We start from the raw sequence: 12,623 nt of genomic DNA on the forward strand, positions 1-12,623 counted from the left end.
CTCTGCTGATGTCATCTTGTGTTCACAGGCTGTCATTAGCTACTGAAATGAGAGCAGAGCTATCTTTTGGGGCACTGAGCACAGAGATCCTAGGAGAATTCGTGATTCTAGATGGTTTAACCATAAAGTGAGAAGTGAGCAGAAGATGAGAACAGAAAATGTAATGTGGCATGTAGGGGAAAGAAATAGGGGAAGTTTGAGTGGAGGTAAGGCCAGGCTGGGTTGGTTTCTCCGACAGGCTTTGACTTAGCTAAGCAACGTAAAAGCTTCTTGATGTTTTAGCACAAAACAAAGCAAAAAACCAGATGCTCTCTTACTGCATGGCCTTGTGCATGACACTTGACTGCTCTGGGGTTTAGTTTATGCAAAATGATGATGTTAGCCCAATTGTTTCAAAAGTGTCTTCTATGATCCTATGACCTATGAACTATAGAATGGTAATGAGCACTTCCAGAGCCCTCAGAAAAGCCTCCTGTTACATATCTTGATCAGGCTGGTGGTTACACAGATGTGTTTACTTTGTGAAAATTCTTTGAGCTGTACACTTACAATTTGTGCACTGTCTTTATGCATGTTATTCTTCAATTTTAAAAGTTTATGAAGGAAAATAAAAAAGCCTGTCACCTGATCCACTCCTATTCGAATAGAGAGCCTCACATAGTTTTTCAGAGTCCAAGAGTCATAGAAATGGCAGAGTCGAGAGATGGCAGCCAGGAAACCATGAGCTACCGATGAAGAGGTCCCACAACTCCATTCCAGCTGTCACAAGGCCACCTGTACTGCCCTTCCTTCAGGGTGTAACTGCAAGATCAAGATCACTGTGACTTTCATTTAATTTCTCAGTTCTTCCATCCATAAAACAAAGATGATAATAATAATGCTTATTTCTTAGCATTTTGTGGAGATTAAATAAGTCAAAACATATAAAGTGCTTAGAATGTTACCCTCCACCTACTGAGTGCTCAGTAAACATTCGTTAAATTGATGGTGAAGATGATGATAATTTTCACAAGTGTTCTTAAGTCCACATGACCCAAGGCAACCAGAGTGACTGTTACTTTCAAACAAGAGTCTAGTTATTTTAACTGGTATTTTAATTCCAAAGTGTATGGATTAAAATTAATTCCATGCTGGCCTTACCTCCACTCAGACTTCTCTTCCAAATACAGTCTAGTGTCCTCTCTGGAAGCTCTGTAAGATGGTCCTCTAGAGGGCCTCTAAAGTGGTGGATTGTTTAGTGTCATGACTATTAGTGGTTTTACCGTCACATGAAGGGAGCCTGTGGATGTTTTAGGCACTAGAGAACTTAGGGAGAGCCAGAAGCACAGAAACTTTACACCAAGGCTGAGCAGTGAAGAAGAAAGACATGGTAGGTATGCAGATGTGAACTTGAAATGCAAAAGTTTTAAGGTGAATGGTAAACTGAACATGTGTGCTCAATTGATACAGCATTCTTGTTTTTAATTGAAGTATTACAGTATTATATTATTAGGGCTTCCCTGGTGACTCAGTGGTAAAGAATCCACCTGCGATGCAGGAGATGCGGGTTTGATCCCTGGGTCAGGAAGATCCCCCAGAGAAGGAAATGTCAACCCACTCCAGTATTCTTACCTGGGAAATCCCATGGCCAGAGAAGCCTGTAGGGTTATAGTCCATGGGTTCACAGAGTCGGACACAACTTAATGACTAAACCACCACCTCCACCACCACCATTACATTATTCAAGTATATAACACAGTGATTTAATATTTTTATATGCTTGAAAATAGTCACCATTATCAGTCTAGTTACCATCTGTTGCCATACAAAGTTATTATAATATTATTGACCATATTCCCTGTGCTGTACATTATATCCCATGACTTATTTATTTTACAACTGGAAGTTTGGATCTCTTAGCCTCACTCACCTATTTCTCTCCTCCCCCCAACCCCTTCCCTCTGGCAACCACTTGTTTGCTTTCTGTACCTATGACTCTATTTTTGTTTTGCTATGATTGTTCATTTTTTTGTTTTTTTTTTAAAGATTTCATATATAAATGAAATCATTCAGTATTGTCTTTTTCCATCTGATTTCTTTCATCTAGCATATCTTCTTAGTCAATCCATGTTGTCCTAAATGACAAGAAATTATTCTTTTTTATGGCCGAGTAATACTCCATTGTGTGTTTTTGTATGTGTGCAAAATGCACACACACACACAAAACATCTTTCTTATCCATTTATCTAATGATGGGCACTTAGGTTGCTTCCATATCTTGGCTACTATAAGTAATGCTGCAATAAACAGGGGTGCATATGATATAGAATTCTAATGTGTGTCCTCCCCCACTGAAACCCTGACATCTTGAAACTTGCCAAAATGCCAAGTTGCCAGGACCTCTGGGAGAAGATAATTGTCTTAGCCTAGGTTCCTCCAGAGGCTGACTCTGAAACAGAGACTCAAGCATGCAAAGCTGATTGGAGAGTTGGTCAGAGGAAACACAGTAGGGGAGCAGGAAAGTGAAACAAGGAAGCAAAGGCTGCCAGTAAAGAGTGTGGTATCAAGCCAATTATCACTGTGAGTAACTGGTGTTAATTACCCAGCACTTCCGGCCTGCCACATGGGAGGGCAGTGCAGACTTCAGGGGCCAGTAAAGTAAAGAAATGCAGGTTCTGGCAAGTGGAAGTCAGGCTGGAATGCACTGAAGTGGTAAGGACCAGGGGACACAGGCCAACCCCTGGCAGTGTCTGCTACAATAGCCCAGGCCTTATTTGAAGCTGTGGCTACGTCTGCATTTCTGGGGATCAGGTGATTGCCTTACAAGCCATACTGACAAGCCGCAATTTGTCATTTTGCAAATCATTTGGGTTGCGACAAATGTGATGGTTCTCCTAAAATGGTAATTGCGTTTTCCTGGAAACCAACCCAGGTTTGTTTATATGCCACTTGGATGTTGCAGCACATAGCACATGCAGATCTTGAACATCTTGAAAAAAGCAGTACAGGGACCCAGCGCAAGTCTGTTCACAGACCTGCCCAGAGGACACCAAATGGTATGTTATTTCCTCCTCTCAACTGCATGTCACCAACAAAGGAACCCTACATGCTGGAAGCAATGCTTTTTGGAGATCTCTCAGCAGGCTACAGACGTGAGATTTCTGTCAGTGACAGGTCTGGCATCCTTTCTGCAGTGTGTCAGTGGCACGGATGAATACTCAGGATGGGGAAGGTTGCTATTTTAATTTACATGCTATTGCTACCCGTTTTGGCTGGCTTACCCAGAATGCCCCAGATACCTATTTGAATGGGAAGTGTTCCATATTTGCAAGACAGACCATCTTGTGGAAATTGGTGTTTTGTCACTCTCCTGAACAGTGTGAAGTTAGGAAAATGGCTTGTGTATCTTATTTGTGTTATAGAATTCTGGCATTTTTTTCCTCTCTATCTTTCTTTCTTATCAGCATCTTTCTCAAGGGAGCTGAGAAAAGCCAAAAGGATCCTTTTTACCATTTTTTCAAAACCATCCAAAATGGAAAATACAACCTTCTGTTATACACCTTAATTATTATTTCAATTTTGTTTTTGAGAATTTCTTCTTTTTATTTTTCTCTTGGAATATTGATAAAATAAACAAAAGTGATCCTTTGTCCAAAGCCCAATGTGATGGTCTGATTTGCTTGAGATATTTACTTAGAAGCCATATAATTTCTTTTGTAGTCTCTTATTTTTGTTACATATCCCTATGAATTATTGAATTATCACATTTTTCTTCATTTTTATAAATGAATTTTGTTTATAGAACACTCAAATTGCTGTATATAGTGTATATGCATATTTAAAATGATAAAGAGAAGCATTCAAAACCCAAAAAGAGTCTCGTATAATTGCAGTGATATAATATAATGCAATAGAAGTGCAATTTATCCCAAGGACATCTTTGGCAGAATGCAAAGGTCACTGTTTTCTGACCCTAATTTTCAAGCTACTGTCTGACATTTACATTGTATATCATTAAGAGCATACACAAGTATATCATGTCTTTGGGGGACTAATTTTACATAAATTATGTGTCTTTATGATTTCTTTGCATGATGGGGTAGTCAGTCTATATTAGGAATGTCACATAGATCATCCTCCAACCCCCCTTTCACCCCCATCACAAGAATGTCAGAAGTAAATCAAAATAAAGAGACTGGAGAGTTCTTCTGAGACATTCTAAAAAGAATCAACAGCAGACTCCTTCCAACACTAAGACAGACTAAGACCTCTCTCCTATTACTAACATATACTAATGCTGTAAAAACATATTCACAGAATTTAAATACATATATGAGCTCAGAAAAGGAAAAAGGGCAATCTCCAAATGCCAGGGAAGAAAGGAATCATAGAGCAGTAAGGCCAAACAGCCACCACAGCTGACTGCAAAGATTTTACTCCCGGATACAGGCTCCAGAGGCTGGGACTGGGGTTCTAATACATAAATGGTATAGGAAACAAGGTTCCAGACCTTGATGATGCAAGGGAGCTGTAAAGTGGACTGGGAATCTTGCTAGGGAAGCAACCCCAGGCAAGAGAAGTTACAACGGCTCTCTAGGGGAAAGAAGTCATCTACAGAAAATTAAAAACCCAGGACTGCACCCTCCTCAATGCTGAATTCACATTGACAGAACCTGTATATCAAGAAGAAACCCAAGCCAAACAACTAGCATCAGAACATATCTAGAACCTTTGAAGCCTCCAGAATTCTCAGCTGAAAATAAAAGCAAACCAGTCCACAGGTCCATTCTAGTGGCTAGTCCATTCTAGTCCATCTAGTGGCTCACAGAACTCCAGGGAAAAAAATAACCTGCTAAAGAGAAATTGACAATAAAAGTTTATAGATGTATATAGAATAATGCACCCATTGTGAGGGACAGTTAGAAAACTCAGCAAACGAGAGAATTAGCACCACAAATTAGGTATAATGGATTAATCTTAAAGACACCATAAAATAAGTATATTTTAGATAGTTGAAGACATAAAAGAAAAATGAAAGCCCAAAATAATATCAAAAAATTACCATAGAGATTTGAATGAGAACCAAGGAGAGTTTCTAGTAATGAAAAATAGAGGCACAAAAATTAGTCAACAGGTTAAACAGTGGTCTAGACAATGATAAGGGGAGAATTAGTAAGTTAAAGACTTCCCTGGTGGCTCAGATGGTAAAGTGTCTGCCTACAATGTGGGAGACCCAGGTTCAATCCCTGGGTCGGGAAGATATCCTGGAGAAGGAAATGGCAACCCACTCCAGTACTCTTGCCTGGAAAATCCGTTGGATGGAGGAACCTGGTAGGCTACAGTCCATGGGGTCGCAAAGAGCTGGATATGACTGAGCGACTTCAGTGTGAGAAAATTACCCAAAATGTGGCACAGAGTCAGGGGAGAGAGACAGAAAAAAAAGAGAGATGGAGAGAAAGAGGGAGAGAGAAAGAAATGAACTATGACAGTAAATTAGAGAAAGTTCCAACAGATGTCTAATCAAAGTTGCAGAATGAAAGATTAAAAGGAAATGGAGGGGAAACAATATCCCAAGAGATAATGGCAGAAAATTTTCTAGGACTAAAAAAAGATGAGTGTTTTTAGACTAAAGAATATCATGTCCCAAATAAGATAAAATAAATCCACACATAGAAAACTGCAAAACTACAGAGCATTCCAACAGAGGAAAAAATTCTCAAAAGAAACGAGAGAGGGATAAACAAATAGCCTGCAAAGGAACCATGCAGGTTATAATTCATTCACATGACCAGAGCCTGACTTTGGGAGACCAGACACCATCTCTACCTTGTATACATGTGGCCCTCTGTATCCATGAGTTTTGCATTTTTAGAATCAACCACCTGTGGATGAAAAAAATATTTGAAAACAAATTCCAGAAAGTTCCAAAAAGCAAAACTTGTGCCCTGGCAACTGTTTACATAGCATTTACATTTTACTTAAAACAATTTACATAATATTTGCATTGTATTAGGTATTATATGTAATCTAGAGATGATCTAAAGTATACACGAGAATGTGCCTAAGTTATATGGAAATACTGAGCCGTTTTCTATAAGATACTTGAACAACCATGGATTTTGTTATCTATGGGGTTCCTGGAACCAGTCACCTGCAGATACTGAGGGCTGACTTCATTATCACCTTCTGAGTGTTGAATTCAGACCTATGGGAGAAGGGAGGAAGAAGGGTGCTCTTGGGAAATGAAGCCTCTCCAACTATCCTCAAATCATGAGAATCACTACACAAATCACAGGAACTTTCTTTTGACTTTACTGTTGTAAGTGGTGGTGAAGGAATTCTCTCACCCAGATTGAACATAACATGTTCTAGAAATGAATCTTGTCCAACTTAAGCTCACAGAGAAGGCTGAAAATTTGGGTTTGTTTCACAAACATTGAGCTGAGCCCCAGGCCAATGTCCCAAAAGTAACCAGTGTCTCATTTGTGTGTGACACATAACAGAAACTCAGCCAAAGCCTATTGAACACATTCATTGATTCTTACATTCAACAAATATTTACTGAATGGTTACACTGAGCCATTGTTCTAGGTCTGTCCTGTCCAGTACGACAGCCACGTGGCTATTAAATTAACTAAAATTAGAAACTTAGTTCCTCAGTCACACCAGCCACATTTCAACTGTTCAACAGATACATGTGGCTAGTGGCTATCACATTGGACAGCACAGATATAGAATATTTCCATCGTCACAGAAAATTCTATTGGAGAGTACTGTTCTAGATGCTGGAGATAAGGTAGTGTACACAACAAACACACTTTCTGTCTTCATGAAACCTAAATACTCTATCAGAATGTAGTAAGTTTATGGGGAAAAATTAAGCAACAATGGAAAATAGGGAGTGGGAGTGGAGACATGGAGAGGAAGTAGTTATAATTTAAAGTACAGTAATCTGGGAAGCTCTTACTGAGAGAGAGAGAGAGACTATATTAGTTAACATAATGCTAGCTGATATAACACTGCTGCTGCTGCTGCTAAGTCGCTTCAGTCGTGTCCGAGTCTGTGTGATCCCATAGACAGCAGCCCACCAGGCTCTGCCGTCCCTGGGATTCTCCAGGCAAGAACACTGGAGTGGGTTGCCATTTCCTTCTCCAATGCATGAAAGTGAAAAGTAAAAGGGAAAGTCGCTCAGTCATGTCCGACTCTTAGCAACCCCGTGGACTGCAGCCTACCAAACTCCCATCCATGGAATTTTCCAGGTAAGAGTACTGGAGTGGGGTGCTATTGCCTTCTCTGTGATATAACACATAAGCCCTCAAATCTCAGTGGCAAAACACGATAGTATATTTCTTGCTCCAGTCAAGGGCTCTAGGGAGACTGGAATCAGATGGAATCTGTTCCATGTGGTCATTCAGGGCCACAGGCTAACAAAGGATCTGCTGCTGCTGCTGCTAAGTCGCTTCAGTCATGTCTGACTCTGTGCGACCCCATAGATGGCAGCCCACTAGGCTTCCCCGTCCCTGGGATTCTCCAGGCAAGAACACTGAAGTGGGTTGCCATTTCCTTCTCCAATGCATGAAAGTGAAAAGTGAAAGTGAAGTCGCTCGGTTGTGTCCGACTCTTTGCGACCCCATGGCCTGCAGCCTACCAGGCTCCTCCGTCCATGGGATTTTCCAGGCAAGAGTACTGGAGTGAGTTGCCATGGCCTTCTCCAACAAAGGATCTACCATCCACAATACAGAGCTTCCATGGTTGCCCTGGGCATTACCCTCAACTCAGTAGATGGGAAAAGAGAAAGAATGGAGTGTTGTTGAAAAGGTTTCTGTCATCTGTGGGTCAGGCCTGGAAATGGTGTAATCATTTTCACTGGCATTCACTTGGCCAAAACTTAACCGCATGTAGGGTGACCAGCTGTAGCAGTTTGATTGTTATTGAAAGTATTCCTGCAAAATGGGGCTTTCAGTACTCAAATTCCAGGCATACTAGGATGAGTTAGTCACCTTAGTGCATATCCTTACCTAGGGGCAACAGAAACTATGTCACTTTCTACACTATGGAAGAGGAGTATGAATTTTGGTGAGCAGCTAATGTCTGCCATAGTAACATATCCCTCAAAGAACTGAGGAAGTCAGCATGCAGATCTGGGAGGAGGAGAGAAGAATATTTTAGCCAGAAGGGACAGCAAATGCAAAGGCCCTAAGGGAGTGTATCTGGCACAGAAGATGGGAAGTAAAGCAAAGAGGGCCAATATGGCTGGAATAGAGTAGATGAGGTAGAATATCCCAGGGTATTCTTCCAAGTGCACATTCATCCACCAGCAACCCTCTTGAGATGTGATTGTTACTTCCATCCAGTTAGCCATAATTTGTTTATAAAGAAATGATGTAGATCTTGGCTAACTCCTTTGCTGAAATCCAGATGCACAGTGTATGACCTTTCCTTGTTTAATAGTTTGACAGCCCTACCAATAAAACTAACTGGTAATGAACTAAAAAATTTAAATTTCAAGGCCCCTCGCCTGCATACACTGGCAATGTGTTCAGATGGCATGTATTTTTTGCAAGATTTGCAAAAATAAGACGTTCTGACCACAGGTGGTTAAGTCCTCAGTCTCAAGTTCTTCCCTTTCATGGTAAAGGAGCTTGCATAATGTAATGAATCTATGAGCCATGCCACACACGGTCACCCAAGATGGATGGGACATAGTGAAGAGTTCTGACAAAACATGGCCCACTAGAGGAGGAAATGGCAAACCACCTCAGTATTCTTGCCTAGAGAACTCCATGAAGAGTATAAAAAGGCAGAAGGATATGACACCTGCAGATGAGCCACCATCGCCCCCCAGGTCGGAAGGTATCCAATATGCTACTGGGGAAGAGCAGAGGGCAATTAATAATAGCTCCAGTAAGAATGAAGAGGCTGGGCCAAGGTGAAAATGATGCTCAGTTATGGATATGTCTGGTTGTTAGAACTGGACATGGAACTACTGACTGGTTCAAAATTGGGAAAGGAGTACAACAAGGCTGTATATTGTCACCCTGCTTATTTAACTTATATGCAGAGTACGGAGGCTTATCTGATAGCTCAGTTGGTAAAGAATCCACCTGCAATGCAGGAGACTCCTGAGTTCGATTCCTGGGTCAGGAAGATCCACTGGAGAAGGGATAGGCTACCCACTCCAGTATTCTTGGGCTTCCCTTGTGGCTCAGCTGGTAAGGAATCCACCTGCAATGTGGGAGACCTGGGTTGGATCCCTGGGTTGGAAAGATCCCCTGGAGAAGGGAACGGCTACCTACTCCAGTAATCTGGCCTGCAGAATTACATGGACTGTATAGTTCATGTGGTTGCAAAGAGTCGGACATGACTGAGTGACTTTCACTTCACTTCACTTCATGCAGAGTACATCATGTGAAATGCTGGGCTGGATGAAGCACAAGCTGGAATCAAGATAGCTGGGAGAAATATCAACAACTTCAGATTTGCAGATGATACCATTCTAATGGTAAAAAGCAAAGAGGATCTAAAGAGCCTCTTGATGAAGGTAAAAGGGATGAGTGAAAAAGCTGGTTTGAAACTCAACATTAAAAAAACTAAGATCATGGCATCTGATCATGCCACCCCTTTGTGGCAAATAGAAGGGGAAAGAGTGGAAACAGTGACAGATTTTATTTTTTATTGGGCTCCAAAATCACTGTGGAAGATGACTGCAGCCATGAACTTAAAAGATGCTTGCTCCTTGGAAGAAAAACTATGACAAACCTGGACGGCATATTAAAGAGCAGAGACATCACCTTGGCGCCAAAAGTCCATATAGTCAGAGCTATGGTTTTTACAGTAGTCATGTATGCATGTGAGAGTTGGGCCCTCAAGAAGGCCGAATGCCAAAAAATTGATGCTTTCAAATTGTGGTCCTAGAAAAGACTCTTGAATGTCCCTTGGACTGCAAGGAGATCAAACCAGTCCATCCTAAAGGAAATCAACCCTGAATATTTAATGGAAGGACTGATGCTGAAACTGAAGCTCCAATATTTTGGCCTGATGCAAAGAACCAACTCATTGGAAAAGACTCCAATGCTGGGAAAGATTGAGGGCAAGAGGAGAAGGGGGCGGCAGAGGATGAGATAGATAGCATCACTGACTCAGTGGACTTGATTCTAAGCAAACTCCAGGAGATAGTGGAGCATAGAAGAGCCTGGCTGCAGTCCATGGGGTCACAGAGTTGGACACGACTTAGTGACTGAACAGCAACAACTCAAGTTCTTACGTCTCCTCTCTCATATTTCCCTTCAAGTCTGGTCGTCTTGAAGTGGCCATCTACATTTTTGAAATCAGGCGGAAGGTAATTTGAGTTGGGATTACACTTAGTGTACTCTCCAGTTCAGTTCTGTTCAGTTGCTCAGTTGTGTCCGACTCTTTGTAACCCCATGGACTGCAGCACGCCAGGCCTCCTTGTCCATCACTAACTCCCAGAGCTTACTCAAACTCCTGTTCATCGAGTCAGTGATGCCATCCAACCATCTCATCCTCTGTCCTCCCCTTCTCTTTCCGCCTTCAATCTTTCCCAGCATCAGGGTCTTTTCTAATGAGTCAGTTCTTCACACCAGGTGACCAAAGTATTGGAGCTTCAGCTTCAGCATCAGTTCTTCCAATGAATATTCAGGACTGATTTCCTTTAGGATTGACTAGCTGGATCTCCTTGCAGTCCAAGGGACTCTCAATAGTCTTCTCCAACACCACAGTTTAAAAGCATCAGTTCTTTGGTGCTCAGCTTTCTTTATAGTCCAACTCTCACATCCATACATGACTACTGGAAAAACCATAGCCTTGACTAGACTGACCTTTGTTGGTAAAGTAATGTCTTTGCTTTTTAATATACTGTCTAGGTTGGTCATAAGTTTTCTTCCAAGGAGCAGGCGTCTTTTAATTTCATGGCTGCAGTCACCATCTGCAGTGATTTTGGAGCCCCCCAAAATAGTCTCCCACTATTTCCATTGTTTCTCCATCTATTTGCCATGAAGTGATGGGACCAGATGCCATGATCTTAGTCTTCTGAATGTTGAGTTTTAAGCCAACTTTTTCACTCTCCTCTTTCACTTTCATCTAGAGGCTCTTTAGTTCTTCTTTGCTTTCTGCCATAACGGTGGTTTCATCTGCGTATCTGAGATTATTGATATTTCTCTCGGCAATCTTGATTCCAGCTTGTGCTTCAACCAGCCCGGCATTTTGCATGATGTACTCTGCATATAAGTTAAATAAGCAGGGTGGCATATACAGCCTTGACATACTCCTTTCCTCCCACTAAGTGTACTCTTAGTGGGAAGTATTTATGTGGGTTCACAGTGACTTGGGTGTTTAGCTTATTGCTAGCCATTCAGTTTTAAGAGACTCTGGAATCCTTCTGCTACCCACTGTGCCAACGCATGCAGTGTTGTGACATGAAGACTCAAGATGCATATAACTCTTGGCCGTATTGACATATCAGTTGGACCTACAGCACCTAGTACCAGAGATATGTGAGTAGTGGACAAGAAAGAAGGTTTGGAAACTTTGATAGCTTGATGCTGTAGAAGAGTCTTCCCGTCAACAGACACAAGTGGAGGATTCCACTCTCACTGATGCCTAAACAAAATAGGAGTTCTTCTGACAGTAATACTGGATGTGTGGGGTTGAACACTATCCCCTGAACTCATGTCTACCAGGAAACTCAAAATGTGATCTTATTTAAAAATAGAGTCCTTGAAGTGTAATTAAGTTAAGATGATGTCATACTGGATTAAAGTGGGCCCTACAGCCAATGGCTGGTGTCCTTGAAAGAAGAGGAGAGAGACTCAGAGACACACAGAGAAGAAGGCCATGTGAAGACAAAAGCAGAGGTTGGAGTGATACTGCCACAGGCCAAGAAACACCAGGAGCCATGGGGAGCTGGAAGAGGCAAGGAAGGATTCTCCCCTACCAACTTGGGAGGGAGCACAGTCCTGCTGACACCTGATTTTGGACTTCTGGCCAAATTTCTGTTGTCTTAAGTCACCCAGAGGATTGTAATTCATTAGGAAATGAATAGACTTAGTAAATGCAACATTTGCAATTGTAAGCACATGGTGTGTCTTTTTTCTTTTATTAATTGGAACTGTGGGGCGAGCAGAAGTAACGCCATGGCAGGCAGCTTAGATTAGGAGTAGGCCTTCCTACTTCTGGGTGGTAAGATTATCAGGCCACCTGGATACAACCAATCAGCTTAACACTGACCGCTGTTTGCCAATTAGGAACGGGGCGGAAACCGGCCCCCCCCCCCCACCCCGGAAAGTCCCACACGCGCGAAAGTTTTAAGTGTGTTTGACCAATGAAATTGCTTTGCAAACTTGTAACCAATCTGCTTAAACCAACTACCAACGGCGTGTGCTCACCCTATAAATTTGAGTAACAGCTTGGGCTCGGGGCTCTCTGACCCCGCACCACTGCGTTGGATGCGGCAGGAGCCCTGACTCGAGTCAGCAATAAACTTCCCTTTTTGCGAGTTGCATTGTCTTGGAGGTCTTCTCTCTTCCCGCTCGGGGATTCGGACACTGGGCGTAACAGAAGAAATAGAAATAGAATTCCTGTGCATATTTGCACAAGCTTGTAGCAATACTATAAGGAATAAGAGT

The sequence above is a fragment of the Cervus elaphus genome, chromosome X (assembly GCF_910594005.1).
Source record: "Cervus elaphus chromosome X, mCerEla1.1, whole genome shotgun sequence".
NCBI lineage: Eukaryota > Metazoa > Chordata > Mammalia > Artiodactyla > Cervidae > Cervus > Cervus elaphus.